The following is a 22641-nucleotide window of genomic DNA, read 5'->3' on the forward strand; positions in this document are numbered from 1 at the left end:
GTAGTAAGCTCCCCATCACTGCAGGTTTTAAAGCTACATGACCGTTTGTCAGGCACATTGCAGAGAAAATTCTTGTTCAGGTACAGTTTGGATTTGACATCCTCTGGGGTTCACTTTTAACTCTAATACGCCAGGAATTCATGTTACAGGAGTTCAGAGGAGGGAAGGAGGAAGGGGTTGCTGGAGGCTGGCATGGTCAGAGAGGCTTCAGGGAGGAGACCCTTTTCATGAGGAGGCGGTATGTGCTCTAGAATAGTCCATCCGCAATGACGACTGAGAAAAGGCCACTGGACTTGGCAGCGAGCAAGTCATTGGTGGATCTCAAGAGCGTAGTTTCAGAAGGGCGGTATCAGATTGTCGGACTGTGGAAAGAGGGTAATGGAGGGTAATGGCGTGGAAATGGAGCCAGGATGGTTCTTGTGTGAAAAATCTGCCTGACAGAAAAGAAAGACAAAAAGGGAGGCTCTTTTAAAATGGGGAGAATTGGGTGTGTTTGTAGTCAATAGGAAAGGGGCCATTAAAGAGAAAGAGAGGCTGAAGATGCTAGACACTGGGGATAATGGAAGCACGGTGGGACGGGGGTGTCCCAGGGCAGACAGGAAAGGCCTCAGTCCCTGAGCAAATATTTATTGAATGGTTACTATGTGGGGATATGGGCTGCTGGCTTCAGGCGCCTGCCCACTGGTCCCCAGGAGGGTTTCAGTTTTCTTCCCTGGGAACTGACCTTCGTGGCACACAATGCTTTCTTTCAAGGCTCATATGGGCTTTGCTGAATCATTTCAGGAGCTCATTGTACCTGAGCTGGGCCATGCCACATCTGGAGCCAGAGGGAAGGTGAGGACATGCCCTCTTCTTTCTGCTCTTTACGTTCTCTCCCCTGGGAATCTCATCCATTCCCATGTTTTCTACTGTCACCTCCACATCAAGGTCTCTCAAATCTGGACGTGGACGGTGTGGCTGGGGTCCCTTTCAGCTTTAGATCAATGATTTGAATGCAGCCCTGCCTGGCTTTTCTGCTGGTACTCAAATTACCTAAAACCAAATTTGTTATTTCCTTACCCCAAACTTACTCTTCCTCCCAATTTCCTCATTTCTTTCAGCAGTATTATCATTTTCTATGTCTTCTGGGTCATAATTTTGTCTTAAACATTCAATCAACCACCATTTCCCATGGCTTTTTCCTTCCTGCTGTCTTTTTGCATCCATCCCTTCTATTTTGTTCCCTTGTCACCACCCTCGTTCAAAGTTCTTATCACCTTAGACCTGGATCACTGCCTACCGGTTCTCCCTTCTCTGCTATCTCTTCCTTCCTGTACATGGTGCCAGATGCATCTTCCTAACCAGGTCCCTTCTTACATCATTTCCCTGCTCAAAAGAATTCAATAGACCCCTGCTGCCTGTAGAATAAAGTCCAAATCCCTTATCCTGGTATGGAAGGCTATCCACAAACGAGCCTGAAAATATTTGATCTACTTCATAAGGTAGTGAACTCTCTCTCACTGGATATCTTTAATATTAATTAATTAGTTATTTTAATAAGTATTAATTATCATGATTATATTATAATTAATATTAATTAATCATTAATTAATATTTCAGACCCTGGATAGCCTCCATTCAGGAAAATTGCATAGAGAATTCAGGGTTTAGGACTTAGCACTATTTCTTTCCACAGGGTACATAGGATCATAAATCCACTAAAAGGTACCTTAGAGATCAGCTCATTCAACCCTCTCATTTTACAAATGAGGAAATTGAGGTCCAGAGATGCTAAGTTATTTGCCCAAGGTAGTAAGAAACAAAGACAATTATTCAAGTCAGGTACTGTCATCTAATATTTTCTTCTGACTAAAACTCCCAACCAATTTATCATTTTGCCTAATTCTGCCTAGAGTACTCATTCACTCAGTTATTTCTGGGGCCATAGATTTAGAGCTAGAAGAAGCAATCAAGTCCAAACTGCTCATTTTATATGTAAGATGTGCATGCAGCCACATAAACTACATATGAGTCATCCATATGAGATGCCTAAATTTTTCACGTGAGTTTCTTAAGAGGCATGGATAGCTATGATTAGGAATCTGGACTATGTCTGAGAAAAGGAGGAGAAGAGTCTTGGGTAGCATTTGTATTATCACCAGTACATTAGCTGAGGTAGAGAAAAAAGCAGGCAGGCACCTGGAGCAATACAAGGTTGAGTAGTCTTCTCTCTAGTACCTCAGGGGGCATACTGGACTAAAATTATAACTTCTACTTCTCTAAATATTATTGATCTAGGAATATTATTTTGATTCAGAACAAAAGCCACATTCCTGGTTGCTCTTAAGGAGAGAGGGTTGCCCCTGGCTTACACACGTTGTCTTGCTCCCTTCCCATCAAATTCTAGTTACATAAAAGACCATCACAAATAGTGAAGTGCAAGTAAACCTATTAACCAAGCAAATAGTAAATAGAAATTGGAACTGTGTAGATTAGAATGTATCAGAAAATACACAAGAGTCAGGAGTTTTCTTGTAGGAGTAAGAAGATATCTCAGCTCAAACCAAGAAAGAGCCCCAAAGGGAAAATCTCTGAAGTCTCTAGGGAAGCAAGCTAGAAATCAGGGACATGTTAAGCAGCTGATTCCCCTTAGACATATGCAGCTTCCAAAGTCTTTCTCTTTCCTCCTGAAGAATGACTGGAGCCACAAGTGTCCCTCTCCCGAGCAGCTCTGAACCAGCTCTGCCATTTATACTGGTTCACAGTCACATCAGCATTTCTTCTCTATCAATTAGGGGTCATGTTAAGATTCTTGTCTCCCTGCACAGATTCAGCAGTATGTGAAATACTTCAGGTTTAGGTAAAAACTCATTTACATACAGATGAGGAAACTGAGGCTAGGAACAGCTAGTAATTGTCTAAGGTAGAATTCGAACTCTATCCATTACACCACCTAGCATTTATTCATTCATTCTGTAAACATCTTTTAAGTATCTGCCATATGCTAGGTACTGGAGAAGACACAATATTTAGGTAAGAGGTAGTCCTGCCTTCATGAAGCTTATAGTCTAGTAAAAGAATGAGACCCAAACATTCTAATACATAATAAAATATACTAAGTGCATTAGAACCTATACAACAAAGTGCGTGGGTTAGATTGTGACTGTGATCAGGAAAGATTTCATGGAGGAGGTGGCATTTGAGGGGGGCTTTAAAAAATGGCTGGAATTCAATAGTAAAAGAAGAGGAGGAAGGGCATTCCCAGAATAGGAAACAACATGAGCAAAGGCATGGAAACAGGAAATTTCAGGGCTTGTTGGATGGCAATGAGTAGTAGCCTGGTCAGAGTATAGAGTACATGAAGATACATAAAGCTAGAAAGGTAGGCTGCTGCTGAATTGTGGGTGGCCTTAAATACGGGGAGTCAGCAAAGGAGTCTGGATTGTACTTGGGAAGCAACAGAGTACTGCTGAAGGCTTTTGAAGCTGAGGAGTGATGTGACCAGATCTATGCATGAGGAAAATTATTGTTGTTCAGCCATTTTTCAGTCATAGCTGACCCTTTGTGACCTCATTTGGGGTTTTCTTAGCAGAGACACTAGAGTGGTTTGCCATGTCCTTCTCCAGAACATTTTATAGATGAGAAAACTGAGGCAAACAGGGTTAAGTGACTTGCCCAGGGTCAGATAGCTAAGTAAGTGTCTGAGAACAGATTTGAACTCAGGAAGATGAGTCTTTCTGACTCTAGGCTCAGCTCTGTGTGCACTGTGGCGCCACCTAGCTGTTTATGAAGAAGATTATTCTAGCAAAATAGAGTCTGGATTGGAGGGGAGGGAGAATGAATGGGAGACTTGGGAGGAGATTCTATTGCAATGGTGAGGCCTTTTTCAGGGTGGTGACAGTAGAAACAGAGCCACTCTGTGTGAAATGAAAAGAGGTCCCATCACAACTCTCCTACCAAGGCTTCCGTGGTCCTCCCTCCTGGGCACGCCCCATGTTTCTCCTTAGCTCTCAGCAAGATGTGCACTGCTTTCTTTTGCTGTTCATCCTGATAATCATGGATGCAATTCTCTTTGAATCCATTGTTTACTCCAAAACTCAACCCAAGCCCCATCTTCTGCTTAAAGCCATTCCTGATCTGCCCAGTTGCTGATGCTCTCCCTCCCAAACTACCTCATGTTTCTTTTAGATAGATAGATAGATAGATAGATAGATAGATAGATAGATAGATATAGATATATGTATTTTTTTTAGGCAATTGGGATTAAGTGACTTGCCCAGGGTCACACAGCTAAGTAAGCATCAATTGTTTGGTCTGAGGCTGGATTTGAACTCAGGTCCTCCTGACTTCAGGGCTGGTGCTCTATCCACTGCACCACCTAGCTGCTGCTTATATATTTTCTGTGTGCTTTTATATGAATATGTTGTCTCTCCTGGTTAGAATGTAAACTGCTTGTGGGCAGAGGCTGTTTCATTTCTGTCTTTGTATCCCCAGCATTTGACACAGTACCTGGTACACAGTAGGCATTTAATAAATGCTTGTTGAGTGATTGTAGAATTACTAAAATACTCTTCCAGGAGTCTCCACTAGCTGTGTCCCAGCCTAGCCATAGTGCAGATCACGATCCCTCAGAGTTAGGGGGAAGGCTACCAGAATGCCTTTGTCTGGGCTAGGGGCTCTTCCCACACTCTCCTCCCCATCCATCTCAGTCCTCTGCCACAGTCCCTCCCAACTTTTACCCACCCCTTTGATCACACCCTCCAGAATCTCTGTCCCATAGTTAATAAACCCCACTTCAGGACCTGTTCAAATGCCCACTAAGACACTTCGAATCACAACTAGAAAAACTCCTTGCAGTGAAGGTTCAAAGACTTAGAATCAGTTCCAGATGAGAATCCACAAACGCCTTATTGATTTGTGCAGTCCTTCTGAAATTGTTAAACAGATCACTCCTATCAGCATTGAACCACGTATTAGAAGTTGAAGTCACCATTGCAGATGCCTAAGCAATCATCTCTTTTAATAAATTGATTGCAACTATTAAAAAAAATAAACTTCACTTCACCCAAGCTCTCTTTCTCTTCCTGTCTCTCTTCAGAAGATACTACATTCTTGATCACCCTCTCCCAGGCTTGCTGCTCCTGGGCCTGGAGAAGGAGCAGGCCCATGTCTTAATCTTCATGGCCACTTTCAGATCTTCCCTCTGCCAGTATCTCTACAACTTTTCCTCCTTTTAAATTTACTTCATCCATCTATATCACCAGGCCCAGATCTTTGTTGACATAATCTTCAGACTGTTAGATCACCCTACTTTCTCAAGGAGTTTGGTACCTCCCTCGCAGTCTTCCTTTCCACTCCAACCTCTACCCTCATATTTGGGGGCTTCAATGTGCATTTTAATGTCCCCTCAAACATCCAGATCCCCCAGTTCACCAAACTTCTTAAATGCCATGACCTAAACCTTCACTCTACCACAGCTATTTGCAGTTAGTCAATCATCAAATGTTTATTAAGCATTTATTATATGCAGTTTGTCCCTTAGATTTCATCTTCACCTACAACTGGGCCATCTCTATGATCTTAAACTCTGAAATTATTCTCTCTGATCATAATCTTCATATAACCACCTTGACCTCTTTGCAACTTATTGTCAATCACCATCTCCTGGATATTCCCTCCTCCCTTGGCCCCTGTGACACTTTCATCTCCCAGTTTTCCTCCTATCTATCTAAATGTTCCTTCTCAGTCTTTTTTTTCTCCTGAGGATGAAATTACCTCTCTGAACAAATTGTCATTTACCTCCCAAGCCCTATGTATGAGTATTCACCATGCCTCTGACTTGGGCTCTTTTCTCTCTATAAATACACTCTCAGTGGTGTCATCATCTCTCCTAAGTTCAATAATCTTCTCTATGAAGATGACTCTCAGATTTAGGTGTCCAGCCCTAACCTCTCTTCTGAACTCCAGTTTTCCATTATCATTTGCTTGTTAGCATTTCTACCTGAATATCCCATTGGTATCTCGAACTCAATATGTCCCAAATGGAACTCATCTTTCCCTCCAAAGTCCACCCCTTCTCCAAGCTTCCCTAAATATGTCGAGGGCACCATTAGCCTCTCAGTATCCAAGCTTGCAATCTCAGAGTCAACCTTGACGCTTCACTCTCCCTAATCCACATATCCCATCAGTTGTCAGATCTTGCTGATGATAATTGAAGCTGGAGGAGGACACTTGACCTCCAGATGCACAACAAGAGCTAAGTTAGCAAATATGGTACAGATCTAAGAGGATTGGGGCCAGAGGGGTCAGAGTTGAAGAGAGGGGGGAAAGGGAAGGAATCCAGAGAATTACCCAGTCTCTCATATCCATCCCTTCTTTCTACTCACACAGCCACCACCTGAGATCAAACCTCCATCACCTCTTCCCCATATGATAGGGCTGTATGGTGTGTTCAGGCAGGACTAGTACCTCTGGTGTGAGGGCTTGCCAAGCTCTTTTTAGGACTGCTCATATACCTTTGGTGTCACCTGTCACTCCACTCTCTCCTGTGGCTCCAAGAAGCTGCAGCATGAGCAAAGGCCACACCCCAGTAAAACCATCTCAGCAAAAAGGCTAAACCAGGTTGAGAGTAACTGATAGGATTCAAACCCATCAGTGAGTCAGGGGGATGTCTACCCCAAGCATGTGAAGACTTTTCCCAGAGGAAAAGAAACAATTTGTTCCAATGGCCATGAAGACAATTGGAGCAGGTGCTGTGGAGTGCTTAGGGTTGGGTCAGACATGGCCATCACCAGTCATCTTGACTTTTGTCCTACCACTGGACTTTGATGACTCTGGAAGAGAATGAGGTTGACAATTTTGTACAACTCTTTCCTCGCTTAAATCTAGCTGACGTGTGAGTCAAGACATTGTCCCATAATGTCATTGATTCTCTTAGAAAATGAAGGACCAATAACAACAATATTATTATTATTATAGCCTCCTATTTATATCCTTTGCTTTTAGTCTCTTCTCTCTCTAATCCATGATAATGATTATATTTAGCATTTATGTAGCTCTTTGAGGTTGGCAAAGTGTTTTGCATATTTTATCTCATTTGATTCCTCACAACCCTATAAAATTGATGCTATTATTATCCCTATTTAACAGATGAGGAAAGTGAGGCAGAGGAAGGTAAAGTAACTTTCTCAGGGACACCCAGCTAATAAGTGGCTGAAGCAGGATTTAAACTCAGGGCTTCTAGACTTCTGAGTCACGTAACCACACAAGGTGGCAAACTAGACATTTTTTCTGATCCTTATGACCTCTCAAACCTCTCCAAAAGAGGAATTATACACCAGAGATGACGCAATTTCATCTGTCTCCATGTTCTAGGATACTAAGAACACAAACAAGTTAACAATTCAACAAACCAATAGCAGAGAAGGCTAATTGTTAGTCCCTAAGGCGCTCACTAAACACTCCTTCCCTTACCACCCACCGCGTGGTCAAGGCAGCACTAGGTGACCCATGGACTTGCGACAGAATTCAACCCTACATTCTACTCCCCCTTCCTCCAGTGCCCAAGAGTTCCAAATAGCAGACATGTGCTCAGACCATGACCGCAGCAATGCCAGAGCTCTGTCCTCCAACAGAGTTAAATTAGAGAACTAAACAATGGAGGGACATATGTGTGTGGGCTGAGAGAGAGAGAGGCCAGGAGCCAGCGGGAACCAGTTCTGTCCTCCCAGAAGTCACTGGGGGGCAGAGACCTAAGCCAATGAGCCAGTGTGGGAGGAGGTTGAGCTGGCTTTGAGATCCATTGCCCAGGAAAATTGCCATCAAAGGGGAAGGAGTCAGAAAGTGAGTTATCAGGGACTCTAAGAAGAAAAAAAATGCTGAAATTATTAAAAACCTCAGGAAGAAGAGACCTTGAACACAAGCAGATAAACCAACTGAGAAGATTGATAACAAAAGAGAATTACATTGCTTTCAGATCAGATAAGTTTTTCAGACATTTATGAATAAATATTGCAAGAAAAAGGAAAATGAATCAACACCTGATGGGGTAGAGAATCTGTTGATTCCCAACGGAATATGGAACTGAGGGAAGATATTCCTGGGCTGTTCAGGACTTCCTGCTTCCAAGTCCATTAGGCTGTGAGCTCCTTCAGAATGAGGATTGTCTTTTGCCTTTTTTGTGTCCCCAGAACTTAGCACAGTTCCTGGAACACAGTGGGCGCTTAATTATTTATTATTGATTATTGACTACCTGACTAGACTATGTAGCAGCCTCAGTCCAGCCTACAACAGCTCCCAAAATTATTTCTCTTTTATTTTTGGTGATCAGTTGAGGGTATAGTGGGGGAGATTGGGTCTCTTTAACTAGCCCAAGTTAGAAGTGCACAAAAGCTTTAACCTGATCCATTTCTAACCAGGGCCAGTTTATCCATCCTTAGATAGCCTGGTGGCCTCTGTTCTCCCAGGGACTCACCAAACTTGTCCCAGGCTTAGTGCAGACTCCCAACCAGCTTTAGCTCAGAACCCAGCTCAGAACTCCTGAGCTCGTGACCCATTAGCTTCAGCCTCCGCAATAGCAAAGTAATAGGAGTCTGCCACTATGCCCGGCCAAAATAATCTTTCATGAGGCACAGGTTTGACCATGTCATTCCTTTGCTCAGAAATGTTCAGTGGCTCCCTATTGGCTCTAAGATAAAGTATAAACATCTGACGTTAAATGCCTTGTGACTTCAGGCAAGTCACTTAATATTTCTGGGCCTCAATTTCCTCATCTGTAAAATGAGGGAGTTAGACTAGACAGCCACCAAGGCCCCTTCTAGCTCAAAATCTATGATGCTACTATTTTCACTTTTTTTGTTGGCATTTTGGTGGCTTTTCCTTTTGTTCTGTTTCTTCTTTCACAATGTGACTAATGTGGAAATATATTTACATGGTTGCACATATATAACCCATATCAGATTACTTACTGAATTGGGGAGGGGTGATGGGAGGAGGCAGGGAGAGAGAAAAAATTTGGAACTTAAAATCTTATAAAAATGCAAAATAAAAAAATTAAAATCTTATAGAAATGAATGTTGAAAACTATCTTTACATGTAATTGGAAAAAATAAAATACTGAAAAAAGGCTATGGTGCTCACTTAGCTTGGCATTTCAAGCCCTTCACAGTCTGGTTCCAACATAGTCTTTCAGCTCTAAATTTATCTCATAAACCTACCTTTCCAGCCTTATTTCATATTACTCTATATTCCTATTAAACTGCACAACTGGCTGCGGCTTAAATGTTCCATCTCCCACCTCCCTGAATTCCCCTCTGGCCTAGAATGCCCTTCTTCCAGATCTAACTCTCAGAATCTTTATCCTCATTTAAAGGCTAAAGGTAATATGCCATCACCTCCAGGAAGTCTTCTCTGATCCCTCTAGTTGTTCATTCTCCTTCTCCCTCCTATGTTCACTCCCCTGGGTTCATATTGTATACTCCCAGGACAATGTGAGCTTATTGAGGGCAGGGACTACTAAAATCTTTGTCCTTGTATTTCCAGGGCGTAGCATAGTGCCTGCCACATTGGGCTCTTCCTAAATGTTTACTTTTGTTTTAGGTCCTTTACTCATCCAACCTTTCAGCCAAGCCATTTTGATTGAGGCCAGTGAGAACTACCCATGTTGCATGGATCAGCTAAAATCAGACAGTCAGCTTCTGAGTTACTTCAATGAATACACAGAATAAGTTCTTATTCCTTGACAGCCTTAATCTAGCATCCTGATGAGACTGACCTAGTAGGCCACACACATACACACACACACACACATACACGGATTCAGAAAGTGTTTAGGGAAATTAATGAATGCCAGAATCACAAATAATTTCTTCCTTTCTTTTAAAAATATTATTTATTGTTAATATTTTAAAAAATTTGAATTCCAAATTCTCTCTTTCCCTCCAGCCCCTTCCTCATCCAAGAAATATGATATCAATTATATATGTGAAATCATGAAAAACATCTATAAATGACTTCTAAGAGATATTGGCTATGCCTTCCTTACCTTTAAGATGGATCTCAAAGATGGCATATTCCTTGGTATCACCACTGGCAACCAGAATACTGGGCTGGACAGTCCAAAGGTTCTGAGCTAGCCTAGAAATGGCCCTGCTCTTCAAGTGTCTCTGTTTTACAGGGAGGGAGCCAAAGCACAGGGCTGGGGCAGGACATGGTTAAAATAAGTCAGTGGGGGAGGCAGGAATTGAAGCCACATGCCCTGGCTCACTGCAAAGGCCCCTGTAGGCCACACCCTCTTTCTGGCCTATACCCTTCAAGGGTGGAATTTCCTGGTTCAGGTCCCAAATGTGGGCCAGAGGAAAGCAGGGAGGACATATGTGGACATCCTCTCCTCCCTCCATCCCCTCCCTCATTTTTGTTACTCCACCCGACCCAAACTGGACTCCCAGCTTATTTCTCGTTTGAAGTGAAAATGATTTTGGAAGGAAAAGCAATGATGAAACCTTAGTCAGCAGGCTCTCTTCAGTGTGCATGCTCTCTTCAAGGGAGAGGCGCCCAGAAGTGGGCTGGGCTGGCAGGGCTGTGGGGGCAGCTGGGGACAAGTTGCAATTGGCAGGACTCCGGCCCTCTCCTCTCTGTCCTGCTGGGCTGTGCAGTGTGGGAAGCTGGCCCCAGGCTGGTTTGCCTGGCTGGCTCCTGCCCCTCTTATCAGTCTCTTACTTTCCATTGCTGCCTGCATTCACACAAAGGCTGGCACCAGGAAGGGGTTCCAGAAGGCTCCCTGGAGGGAAGATGAGGCTGGGGGAGGAGGCCTAGCCTGGGCATGGAGAGCAAGAGTTGAGTCTGAAAACAAGGATGGCATAAATATCACAGGATTGGGGCCTGGGGGACTGGAGCTTGAGGGGTGGAGGGAAAGGGAAGAACACAGAATACTCGGAAGATACAGTCTCCATTGGCTTCTCTTGTGCAGTGCACACAAGAAGATCTGATGTATTGGCTTCTTTCCTCTCCTTTCTTCCTGTCCCCCCTGCCCCCCAAGAAAAGAGCATAATACTCAGAGCTGAAAGACAGAGCTAAAACTAGAAACTCCAGTGCTTGAAACAAATTCAGTTCTGGGGGCAAGATGAAGAAAGGTTAAGGTACGCTATGGACATGGTGCAGAGCATAATTCACCAATGTGCTCTGGGCAGGTACAATTACGGTGGGAGAAGCCTGACTCACTACTTTGGGGGTTGAAGAAGGAAAGTGGATCCTGAAAGAGGGGCACCATGGTGATGGTAACCCAGGACCAATATGCCACATGCGAAAGGTGGTCCTTCAAGAGAAGCAGCACAACCTCCTCACCTGATATTGGTACCTGGGCCAAAGGCCTTATTACTTATTATTCTGTATTATTCTGTAGTTATGGCTTAAAAGAGTTAGACATAGTCTAGTCCAACCTTCTCATCTAACAGATGGAGAAACAGCTATCTCATATAGGTAGTAAGTAGTCAGGAGGTGAGAGGCAGGGAGAATTGAACCAAGTATTCCAAATCTAGTGTTCTTTCTAATACCCTGCGGCCCGCCCTATGCAGTTGTAGTCCTTGCTCCGTAATTGTTACAGAAAAGACTGATCAAAATATAGCGACGCCCACAATATTGTTAGTTATCTGAAAAAGCGTCTTTAAAATTCAAAAATAGAACTTCAAGGAAAATACATTGAGTTCATTTTACTAAAATGAGAGGAAATCGCCCCAGCAGGCCTGAGTCTGCTGGGGCTTTGAATATGAGCACAGGAGCTGAGAAGTGGAGGCATTCCAAACCCTGGGAACAGCGGGTGGGAAGACAGGGAGATAGGAGGGATGGCGTGTCAAGTTTGGGGAACAGTTCCCCAGTTTGGCTAGAACAGAGAGTATGGAGTAGATTAGTACAAAATAAATCTGGAGAGATAGGTGGGATCCACACTGTGCAGGGCTGAGAAGTTTATATCTTATCCTAGAGGTGAAAGGAAGCCAATAAATGTTTGCTTTTGAGTAGGAGAATGAAGGACTTGTGCTATAAGAAAATAGCTTTAGCAGTTCTATGCTGGAAGAATTGGAGAGGGCAAGATGGAAAGAGAGGACATAAGATGTGAGCTCAATCAGCTCGGATTCAAATCCTAGCTTTGCTTCCTAGGGCCTGCGAGAGTTTGAGGTACTTTCCCCGCTCTGTAAAATAGTGTGCGATGGGTGGGGGTGGGGGTGGGGTGGCTGTGATGGTGGGGAGGGGCTGTGGATAGTCTCTGAAGTTCCTTCTAATCCTTGTATGGATGGAAGTGATATTGAGGGTAAAAATACAAAACAAAACACACACAACCACAAACGCGTGCACCAACAAAAACCAAAGGGGAAACACTGCCCTCTGGTGTCCAGAAGCAGCAAGTGTCTTTCCAGAAAGAGAACTTGTACAACACACATTCCGTCTCTCTGCCCAAGAGGGAAGGATGTGGTCTTGGTCCCTAGCTGAGTCACCGGTTTAGGAGGTCTGGGTAGTGGACCCAACAACTGTCAGTGAGGATGTGGAATACCCCTATTATTTCATATTGGAGCCGAGCCACCAATGACAGCTTGGCAAAGCAGATATCTAGGGATTTATTCCCCATTCCATCTCACCCCCTACTCCACCACCACCACCACACACAGCTTTGGTTATTTTGATTTAATAAAAAAAATAACTTAATGCATTCCTTCTTAAGGGCATTGTTTTGTTTTTCCATTTAGTTTTTCAAGGTACCTCTTGAGATAATCAGCAGTTCTTTGAGTATTGGTTAAATCAAGAAACATTCACAGAGCAAGGTCCTCGCTCAGGTCTCCCGGCGGGAGATATCAGACATAGTTCCTACAGCACTGCAGCTCGCAGTCTACTTAGAAGAATACTAGGTCCCCACATTCCTTCCCAAGCTAATTTCACAGGGCTCCCCTTTACAGACTATAATCTAGCAGAATTGTCCTGGTCTTTTTCTCAACTGGACATCCTCTCCCACATCCCTCATCACCTCATTCTCAGACTTCTGCAATATCCTTCTGATTGATCTCTGCGCCCGAAGCCTCTCCCTACTCCAGGAAACCCTCCACTCAGCTGTCAAAGCTATCTTCCTCAATCACAGGTCTGACCGTATACTCCCCTACTCGATCAGCTTCAAGTCGTTCTATTGCTTTGAGGATCAAATATATGGGCTTTTAAAGCCCATAATAATCTGGCCCCTTCCTGTTTTACCTGTCTTCTTATGCCTTACTCCTTTCAACAGACTCCTTGACTCAATAACACTGGCCTCTTTATTGTTCCTAAGAGTTCCTCTTTACTCCGTCTCCTTGTTGTTGTTCAGTCATGCCCAACTCTTCATGACCCATTTGGGGTTTTCTTGGCAAAAACATTAGAATGGTTTGCCATTTCCTTCTCCAGCTCCTTTTACAGATGAGGACACTGAGGCAAACAGGGTGAAGTGACTTTCCTGGGGTCACACAGCTAGCAAGTATCTAGGGCCAGATTTGAACTTACAAGGATAAGTCTTCCCGATTCTAAGCCCGGTGCTCTATCCTGTACCACCTGGTTGTCTTATCCCAGTGCATTTTTACTGGCTGTCCCCCACACTTTATAACTTTCTTCCTCCTCATTTTTGTCTCCTGGCTTCCCTTAAGCTTCAGTTCAAACCCCACCTTCTATAAGAGGACATTTCTGGTCCTCCTTAATCCTAGTGCCTTCCCTTATCTGCACTTAAGACTTTGCACAGCTCTGACTCACTCACTGAATCCAATTCATGCTCAAGTCATCACCCTCGTGATGTCATTGGTCCTCTTTGAGAAAGAAGGACAAACTGGGGCAGCTAGGTGGAGCACTGGCCCTGGATTCAGGAGGGCCTGAGTTCAAATGTGACCTCAGATACATAACACTTACTAAATCACTTAACCCCATTGCCTATCCAAAAAAAAAAAAAGGCCAAACAACAACAACAATGTTGTACAGAATTGTTTCCATTTTGCCTCTCCCCATTAAATTGTGATTTTCTTCAGAGCAGAGGCTGTTTTTTGCCTTTCTTTGTATCCCCAGTATTTAGCATGGTGCCTGGCTCATAGTAAGTGCTTAATAAATGCATGTTGATTTGAATTGACCTCCAATGTGGGAACTCTCCCCCTACCTCTACTACACACACACACACACACACACACACACCGGCCCCAGAGCAAAACTTATGTTCTTTCCCCTCTCCCCCATAGCATCTCCTTCACTATGGAGCCCAGGGCACTCTCCTCTGAGAGTAGCAAATTAAGATTAAAAGAAGCTTTGACTTTATTGATTTCTTTCTTGTGAGCATCTCAAAGAATACCAACTCAGTCCTCATGAGATAAAAAAAAAGCAGTCACTCATTTCCCTATGAGATGAATAGGGAAACTGAGGTACACAGAATGGTATAGCTAGAAGTGACCCCAGAAGTCATTTAATCTACTCCCTTAATTTTATGAAGAGGAAAACTGAGACCAAAAAAGGTGAAGTGGTTGACCAGAGGCCACAGGCTCAAACTTAGGCCTCAGGAGTCTTCCCACTCTTTCTTGCTGCCTTGCCCATCATAAATTACACTGTAAGTCAGCAGAGGCATTTTAGTTCCTTTTAAAAAGGGACTTTAAAGTTCCCATTTTAGATAGTGAGACCTTTCTCCACCATGTTAGGCTACCTTAGAGAATAACATGGATCTTCCACATAAGCCCTAAGTGCCTGGAAGTCTAGCCAGTTCTCATGGCCAGCAGGGTATTTCTTGAGAACCATGTAGGATGAACCATGTAATCCTCTCTGAGAGCTGCTTCTTCAGGAGAGCCAGAGGTATCCAGGGCAGCATGGCATAGAACAATGGATTTGAGATCAGAAGACCTGGGCTAGAATGCGAGCTCCATCAATCATTAGCTAGATGTCCTTGAGCAATTGACTTCTCCACGGTGGGGCTCAGTTAACTTAATCAGCAGAGGGGTTTGGACTTGCTATAAGATCCATTCAAGCTCAGACGTCTGTGAGCCTAGAGCTTGGAAGAGCTGACTTGGGGTACTTTTAGGCCTCACTATAGAAAAGGACTGTGTGATTGAATAAACATTACAAAAATCATACCCTTTGACCCAATAATTCCATTGTTGGGAATATTCTCTCAGTCTTATTTTTTCAAAAAAAAATTATCAAAAAAGAGTTACCTGTTGAAAGATTTTCATCACAGCATTGTATGTAATTTTTTAAAAATGAAAACAACCTAAATGCCTATTAATGGGGGAATGGTTGAAAAAATTGTGATATAGTAACATAATGGGCTATTTTAATGTAATTAAGACTGTCAAGTGAGAAATACACAAAGAAATCTGGAAAGACTTTTATGAAATAATGTAAAGTGAAAAAAAGCCAAAGAAGGAAAATGGAGTACATTAACTGAGACCATACAAGAAGAAAAATGAGATTGAATAGGCCAAAAAAAAAAAATTCTAATGAGTGACTGAAAAGTTCATTTGATGCTTTATGTGTTAGAATTAATTCCAATGTAAGTAGTGAGGAATAATTTTATTTGGTTACATTGATGTTCAATGTTAAGCTTTTAAGAAAGCATTTAACCTCAAAGGAAGACAACAGTGGGGCTATGATTCTCTTTGGCCCTATCTGGGGGGGTGAAGGGGGGGAGCAGAGGTGAGGAGGCTGGTTCTGTCTGACCCGCTCTTTGGTGTCCAGCTGGGGATGTGTAGTCTCATAGCAGTTCTGGTCACTACCCTGAGATGCAGAAGATAGCCATAACATCTGCCCAATGCCCACTTCTTGGGGAGGGTTAGGGATACCTCTGAAGGCAGGGGCTTCAAAGTCCTTTTGTGGCCTAAGGAGTCTATAAAGACAGCTCAGGACCTTTGGGATTTTGAGACAAAGGAAGTTGGTAGGTCATCGAGGCAAGGTGGGGGGGGGGAGACCACTGATCCTCAAATCACTTAGGTGTAGAAGCTAAGAAATGAGGGGCGTATAATCATGGCATTCCCTCCATATTCTTGCCAGGAATGGAATGGGAGGAATGTCCAGCCTACTCTCCACTCAGGCCTCAAACCCCACCATATCTGTTTTAACCTCTCCCTCAGTGGATATTGGGCAAACCCATATGGCTCAGACCTATTTTGTCCATTTTGAGAAAATTCTAAGAAAAAAACCAGATTGTTGTAAAGGCAGACTTTAAAACAATACCTAATGACATCTGTGGTGAGAGAAGTCTTTCTGGGATTATTTTAGCCAAGTCTGTGGTTCAGTGGAAAGGGCACTGGGCTCTGGATTCCGAGGACCTGGGTTCAAATCTAATACTTATTATCTGGGTCACTTAACTTCCTTAGGTGTCAGTTTTTTCATCTGTAAAAAGAACAAAGCAGAATAGATAAGCCCCCAAAGCCCTTCTAGTTCTAGATCCTTTAGGAGGCTGTGATTTATTGGGGACGGTTACTTGACTTCCTCAGATCTCAGTATAGAAGATTTGCCAAAAGATTTGGGGTCCAATTTGTCAGCTGCAAGTCTTGGCTTGGTTTCATTTGAGATGAAGGATTGTTTCCCAGAGCAATCTGTGATCACCAGCTTTTGGTGGAGCTTCAGGGAAGTCTTGCTTCCATAAGTTTCTCGGAACTGGAGTCTTGGCCCAGGAAGGGTCTGCATCTTTGGAACTGGCCAGCTGTGGGTGGAACAACTCCAGCCTATTTTATGGAGGCTGCATTCAAGGCTCCTCCTGGGCTCTATAGTTAGTTAATAAATGGTACTGGGAGGCCCCACCCAGGACCTCCATACCAGTAGCAGGTAAGCACTTTAAAAACAGAGACTGATTAATTTGTGTCCATGTAGATCTAGCACCTAGCACAGCCTTGCAGATCTGTCAGTTGTCAAAGACCTGAGATTCCATGATTTTAGGTGATTTCTGTGATTTCATAGGTGTGGAAACTCCTTTCCACCAATAAATTATAGACTTAGAAGTTCTGAAATTCTGTGATTCTATGACTCTCCAAATGGAACCTTCAGGCACCTGGGACCAGGGCCTCAACTGAGAATGGACGAAGAGTGAGAGGATGGCTCTGGGCCTAAGACCAGGTGGGGTGGTGGGAAGAGGAAGGAGTCTCCAGGCCTGGGGCAACAGCCCAGGTAGGCAGGCAGGCAGCTTTGCCCCCGACACAGGAGATGTATCCATCCATCACTGCTCTCTCCCTGGGGCCTTTAATTACAGGAGAACAGAAGGATTGAGAGCAGCTGCCCGGACAGGGTGTAGAGACCTGAGGCTCTGAGCCAGAGGTGGAGGCAGCTGGGAGAGGCTGGGTCCAAAGCCCCTCCCTTCTTCCTTTCCTTCCCCAGCCTCAGGTGGGAGGAACACGGGAAGTGGCAGGTGAGAAGAGGAGAAGGGTGGGGTGGGTCAGGACAGGTAAATCCAAAATGTCTAGTCTGGCCCCTGGCCAGCCCAGCTCCGGAGGTCTGTGAGAACCTGAGCCAGGCGTGCTCAGGGAGGTGGAAGGTGAGAGTTGGGAGGTGTAACGCTGAGCCAATCTCAGCCCCCAGGTAAGGCTCCTTGAATGACTGGCAGGCCATGGGACTGAAGAAATCCTACGGGGCAGAGCAGGAGCGAGGGTTGGCATGGGGGAAGGAGAAAGGGCAGCTATTCCTTGGGAAGACTTCCCTTGACAACTTGAGGCTTGTCCTCCAGGCCTCCAAACTGTGACATTGTGTTCCCTGGCCAGGCAGCCGGGGTTCCTGGGCTCTCTTTGCTAGTGTTACAGCCTTTCCTTGGTTCCTGGTAGGCCCTGCCCTGGGTTTCTTCATTGGTTCTTCCTTTTATGCCATGCTGCTGTGACTCACAGCTGTGTGCTTGGGATCTGAGTGGACCTGCTCTCTCATCATCGGGCTGGGAGCTCCAAGATGGGGGACTCTGTTTCCATTTTCCCTCTTCTTTAGCATAGGCTGAGGGTACTGAGGATGGAAGGGGTAGGGTTTGATCAGATATCAGGATTAGTAACTTAGTCTAGTAAAAAAAAAATTAGAGAGACAGAAGATTTTTGCAGGCTCTAATTTTGCCTCTTCCCTCTTATTATCTGAATGACCTTGGGCAGGTCAGTCGACAAGTAGTTATTAAGCATCTATCATGTGCCAGGCTCTGTGCTAAGTACCAAGGATACAAAGAAAGGTAAAAGATAGTCCTTGTTCTCGAGGAGCTCACAGTCTAATGGGTGAGCCAATATAACTCACGTACAAGATAAATTGGAGATAATCAAGAAAGAAAAGGCACCAGCATTGAGGGGGATCAGAAAAGGCTTCTTGTAAAAGGTGGGATTTGGGGCAGCTAGGTGGTACAGTGGATAGAGCACTGGCCCTGGATTCAAGAGGACCTGAGTTCAAATCTGGCCTCAGACACATAACACTAGCTGTGTGACCCTGGGCAAGTCACTTAACCCTATTGCCTAGCCCCCCCCCAAAAAAAGTGGGATTTTAGAGGAGACTTGAAGGAAGCCATTAAAGCCAGGAGGCAAAAATGAGGAAGGAGAGATTTCCAGGCTGGGAGTTGAGAGATGAAGTGCCTAGTACAAAGAATAGAAAGGAAGCCAGTATCATTGGATGGAAGAATACTGCAGTATGTGGGGAGGGAGTGTAGAAATAAAAAGACTGGGAAAGTAGCAAGAGGCTAATTTATGGAGGGCTTTAGAAGTCAGAGGAGTTTATATTTGAACTTGGAGGTGATAGGAAGTCCCTGTTGTTGATTGAATTGGGGAGTAATATGGTGAAACTTATGCTTTAGGAAGATCATTTTGACAACTCAGCAGGGAGAGACTTAAGGCAAGAAGACTAACCAGTATACATACTATTGGAGTAATATTAATTAATATGAAGCAATGAGGGGATGGACTCGGGTGTTGGCTGTGTCAGAGGAGAGAAGGGGAGCCTAGGAGAGCTATTATAAAGCTAGAAACAATAGGCCTTTGCAACTGATTGGCTTTGAGGGGTGGAAGACAGTGAAAAGTCAAGAATGATACCTAGGTTGCCAGCCTGGGTGACTGGGACGGTGGTGGTGCCCTAGAGAGGAATAGGGAAGTTACTAAGAGGAAAGGATTTGGGGAGAAAGTTAATGAGTTCAGTTTTGAACATGTTGCATTGAAGATTTCTAGGCGTTTTCCAGTTCAAAGTGTCCAATATGCAGTCGGAGAGCTGGAGATGCTAGACTGGAGGTCAAGAGAGAAGTTAGGGATGGACAAATTAAGCCTGAGAATGATCTTCTTGGAGATGATAGTTGAAACCATGTGAGCTGATGAGATCACCGGGTAAAAGAGTATAGAGGGAAAAAAGAAGAGGGCCCAGGACACAGTTTGGGGGGGGGACACCCATAGTTAATGGGTGTGATGTGGATGAAGATCCAGAAAAGGAAAATGAGTAAGTCAGACAGGCAGGAGGAGAGGCAGAAGAGAACAGGGTCATAAAAACCCAGAGAGAAGAGAAGAGGGCAATCGACAGTGTCAAAGGCCACAGAGGTCAGAAAGGATAAGAACTGAGAAAAGGCCATTAGATTTGGTGATTAGGAGATCATTGGTAACTTTGGAGAGAGAAGTTTTAGTTGAGGGATGAAGTCAGAGAGAGTGAGAGGAAAGGATGTGGAGATACTCATTGTAGACAGACCTCAAGTTTAGCTATAAAAGGGAGAAGAGCAATGCAATGATGGTTAGCAGAGGGGGGGGGAAGAAGGATGGAGTGAGGGTTTTTTGAAGATGGAGGAGACAAGGGCATGTACTTAAGCAATAGAGAGGCAGCCAATAGACAGGGAGAAATTGAAGATAAGTGACAGAATGAAGATGATGGAGAAGGAAATCTGGAGAAGACGAGATGGAATGGGATCACATGCTCACGTGGAGATGTTAGGCTTGGCAAGGAGAAGGGCTACCTCTTTATGTGAAATAGACATAAAAATGGAGATGGGACAGGGAAAACACCTGAGTGATGTGAGACAGGAGGAGAAGGGGAAGCCCACTGATGATCACTCTCTCGGAGCCTCATCACTTTCATCTGTCAAATCTGCCCAACTTGTGTCGTGGGGACACAACATCATTGATTTAGAATTTGAAGGCACCATGTACTCCAGCCCTCCTCTTTTACAGATGAGGAAACTGAGATTTAGGGCGGTTGGGTAACTTGCACTAGATCATCTCTAACAAGCATCAGAGCCAGGCTTCAAGTCCACAGAGTGACACAATGTTAGAAGTGGAAGGACCTCAGAGAACATCTATTCCAAATCCCTCATTTTTTAGATGAGAAAACTGAGACCCAGAGATATTAATAACAGCTGACCTTTATAAAGTGCTTCATAAACATTATTTCATTTGATCATTCACAAGTCTGCAAGACAGGTGATATTATTACCTTCATTTTATAGATGAGGAAACTGAGGCTGAGACTTGCCCAGTGTCATATACTTAGCAAATGCCTGAGACTGGGTCCAAAGCCAGTTCTGCCTGTCTCCTAGTCCAGTGTTCTATCTACTGTACCACTCTATTTCTCAAGGTCATACAAGTAGTAATGGCAAAGCTAGATTTGAAACAAAATTTGGCCCAAGTTCATGTGAGATATTGATGTGAAGTGCTTTGGAAAATATAGAGTGTGATGCATATCAATGGAAGTTTCATCCAAACATAGTAATTATGGAACATTATCCCTGCATTAGGCTCTGTGGGGCATGCAACAAAGACGTGTGTGACTTTTGGAGCTGGGGAGATGTGAGACATACACATGAAATGTTAAAAAATATTTTAAGGCAATATATGGTTAAGTATCAAATCAGTGGGGTCACACTGAAGTAGAAAATAGATCTCTGAGGGCTACATATTAATTTAGAAAACCACAAATTAATATTATCTATGTTTTATCATATTTTTATTTATTTTTGTTAAACATTTCCCAATGACATTTTAATATGATTCTGGCTGTACTCTGGAAATATTGCCTGTAGGTGATGAGTTTGAGACCTCTGGTGTAGACCATAAGTTCTATGTTATTTCCCTTTTTTGGGAAACTTGGGAAAACTTGTTTGAACTGATACAAAGCAAAGTGAGCAGAGCCAGAAGAATAATTGATACAATGGCCCAACAATGTAAAGGAAAACAGCCCTGAACGACACCTGAACTCTGACCAACACTGTAATCAGTGAATGATCAATACAGTAATTATGACTTCAGGGAACCAGTGATGAAGTCTGCCTCTTTCCTCTGAAGAGAAATGGTAGATGATAGCTGCAGAATGAAGTCAAGTGTGGCTGCTGAGTTGATTGGTTTTTCTCAGCAATTATATCTTTGTTTCAAGGGAAGGTTTTATTTTACCCATCAAGAACAAATCCTTGGAAAGTGACAGCAATGTTTATAAAAAATTAAAGCATCAATAAAATGTTGGGGTTTTTGAGTCACACTATATAGAGGGCCTTGAAAGCTAGGCTAAGGAGTTTGGGCTTTATCCTACAGGTGATGAGTCAGTGGAGATTTCCAAACTTTCTTGTCTGTACTGAAAGTGTTTTAGAAAGATTAATCAGTCAGAGAACCCTGAGCCCTCGAGCCTATGCTGGTGCGACAGCAGGTCTTACCAAGCAGGAAGGGCTTGCAGTATGGCCCCAGCCATGGATAATATGACTGAGACCTGAGGATCAGCCCAACTAAGCCCAGAGAGGCTCACCCCACACAGCCCGCAAAGACCAACTACCAATGCCTTACCAATTAAATCAGGGATCCCTGAAGGACCGGAGTTACCTGGTGTATGCATAGGCTGTGTCAGAAGTACAAGCGACTGGAGGTGGGGAAGCCAGTTAGGACACTATTGCAATAATGCAAGTGTGTAGTAAAAAGGGCCTAGGCAAGGGTGGTAGTAGTGGAGAAAGGAAAGAAAGAGAAGAATAAAGGAGATTGTAGAGGTCAAATGAGTAATACTTGGCAATTACCTGGGCGTGAATAAATGAAAAAGCATTTAATAAACACCTAGTATGTGCTAGGCACATAAAGATACAAAAGTTCAGTGGGTCCCTGCCCTCAAGGCACTAACTTTCTCCTAGAAGAAGACCCCCAGTTTGGGAGTGGTGGCCAGAGAAAGTAGTTTTGGTCTGGGGAGACACAGAGACGGTGATTAAAGAAAAGGGTAGTCCATGGTCATTCCCTTTCTAGTCAAAATGGTGGTATTAATTTGATTTTTGTTCTCAAAGAGGTAGCAAGTGAGGGGAGTTACATAAGGGGCAGAGCAGGTAACAAAGTGTCCTGGTTGCCTGATGGATGCCTGGTTGGCATGTAAAGTGTGGTCTGGGGTTGGTCACATATAGTGGGTTAGGTGAGGCTCTGCTTACTAACCCACCAATCGGGAGAGTTCAGCCTCAGTGAGGACTTCCAAAGGGAAAGGAGGGGGAATAATCATTTATATATCTCCTACTGTGTGCCAGAGGCAGCTAGATGGCTCTGTGGATAGAGTGCTGGGCCTGGAATCAGGAAGACCTGGGTTCAAATGTGGCCTTAGACACTGACTAACTGTGTAACCCCAGGCAAGCCACAACTTCTGTTTGCCTTAATTTACTGGAGAAGGAAATGGCGAACCACTCCAGTATCTTTGCCAAGAAAGCCCCACGGTAAGTATTGGCATGCTATGGTCCATGGGGTCACAAAGGGT

At 43.9% G+C, this 22641-nt stretch overlaps 1 long non-coding RNA gene across 1 annotated transcript in view; it reads right to left on the reverse strand.

Moving 5' to 3' along the window:
- The window catches only part of LOC144455928 (uncharacterized), a 57245-nt gene extending 46768 nt beyond the window's left edge, over positions 1-10477 (reverse strand). The window contains exon 1 of the long non-coding RNA XR_013484806.1: positions 10022-10477. This is a non-coding gene — a long non-coding RNA (uncharacterized LOC144455928). The remainder of the gene's footprint in view (positions 1-10021) is intronic.
- Between the last annotated feature and the right edge of the window lie 12164 nt (positions 10478-22641).

Source organism: Phascolarctos cinereus, unplaced genomic scaffold (assembly GCF_003287225.1).
Source record: "Phascolarctos cinereus isolate Bilbo 61053 unplaced genomic scaffold, phaCin_HiC Scaffold_2;HRSCAF=192, whole genome shotgun sequence".
Taxonomy (NCBI): domain Eukaryota; kingdom Metazoa; phylum Chordata; class Mammalia; order Diprotodontia; family Phascolarctidae; genus Phascolarctos; species Phascolarctos cinereus.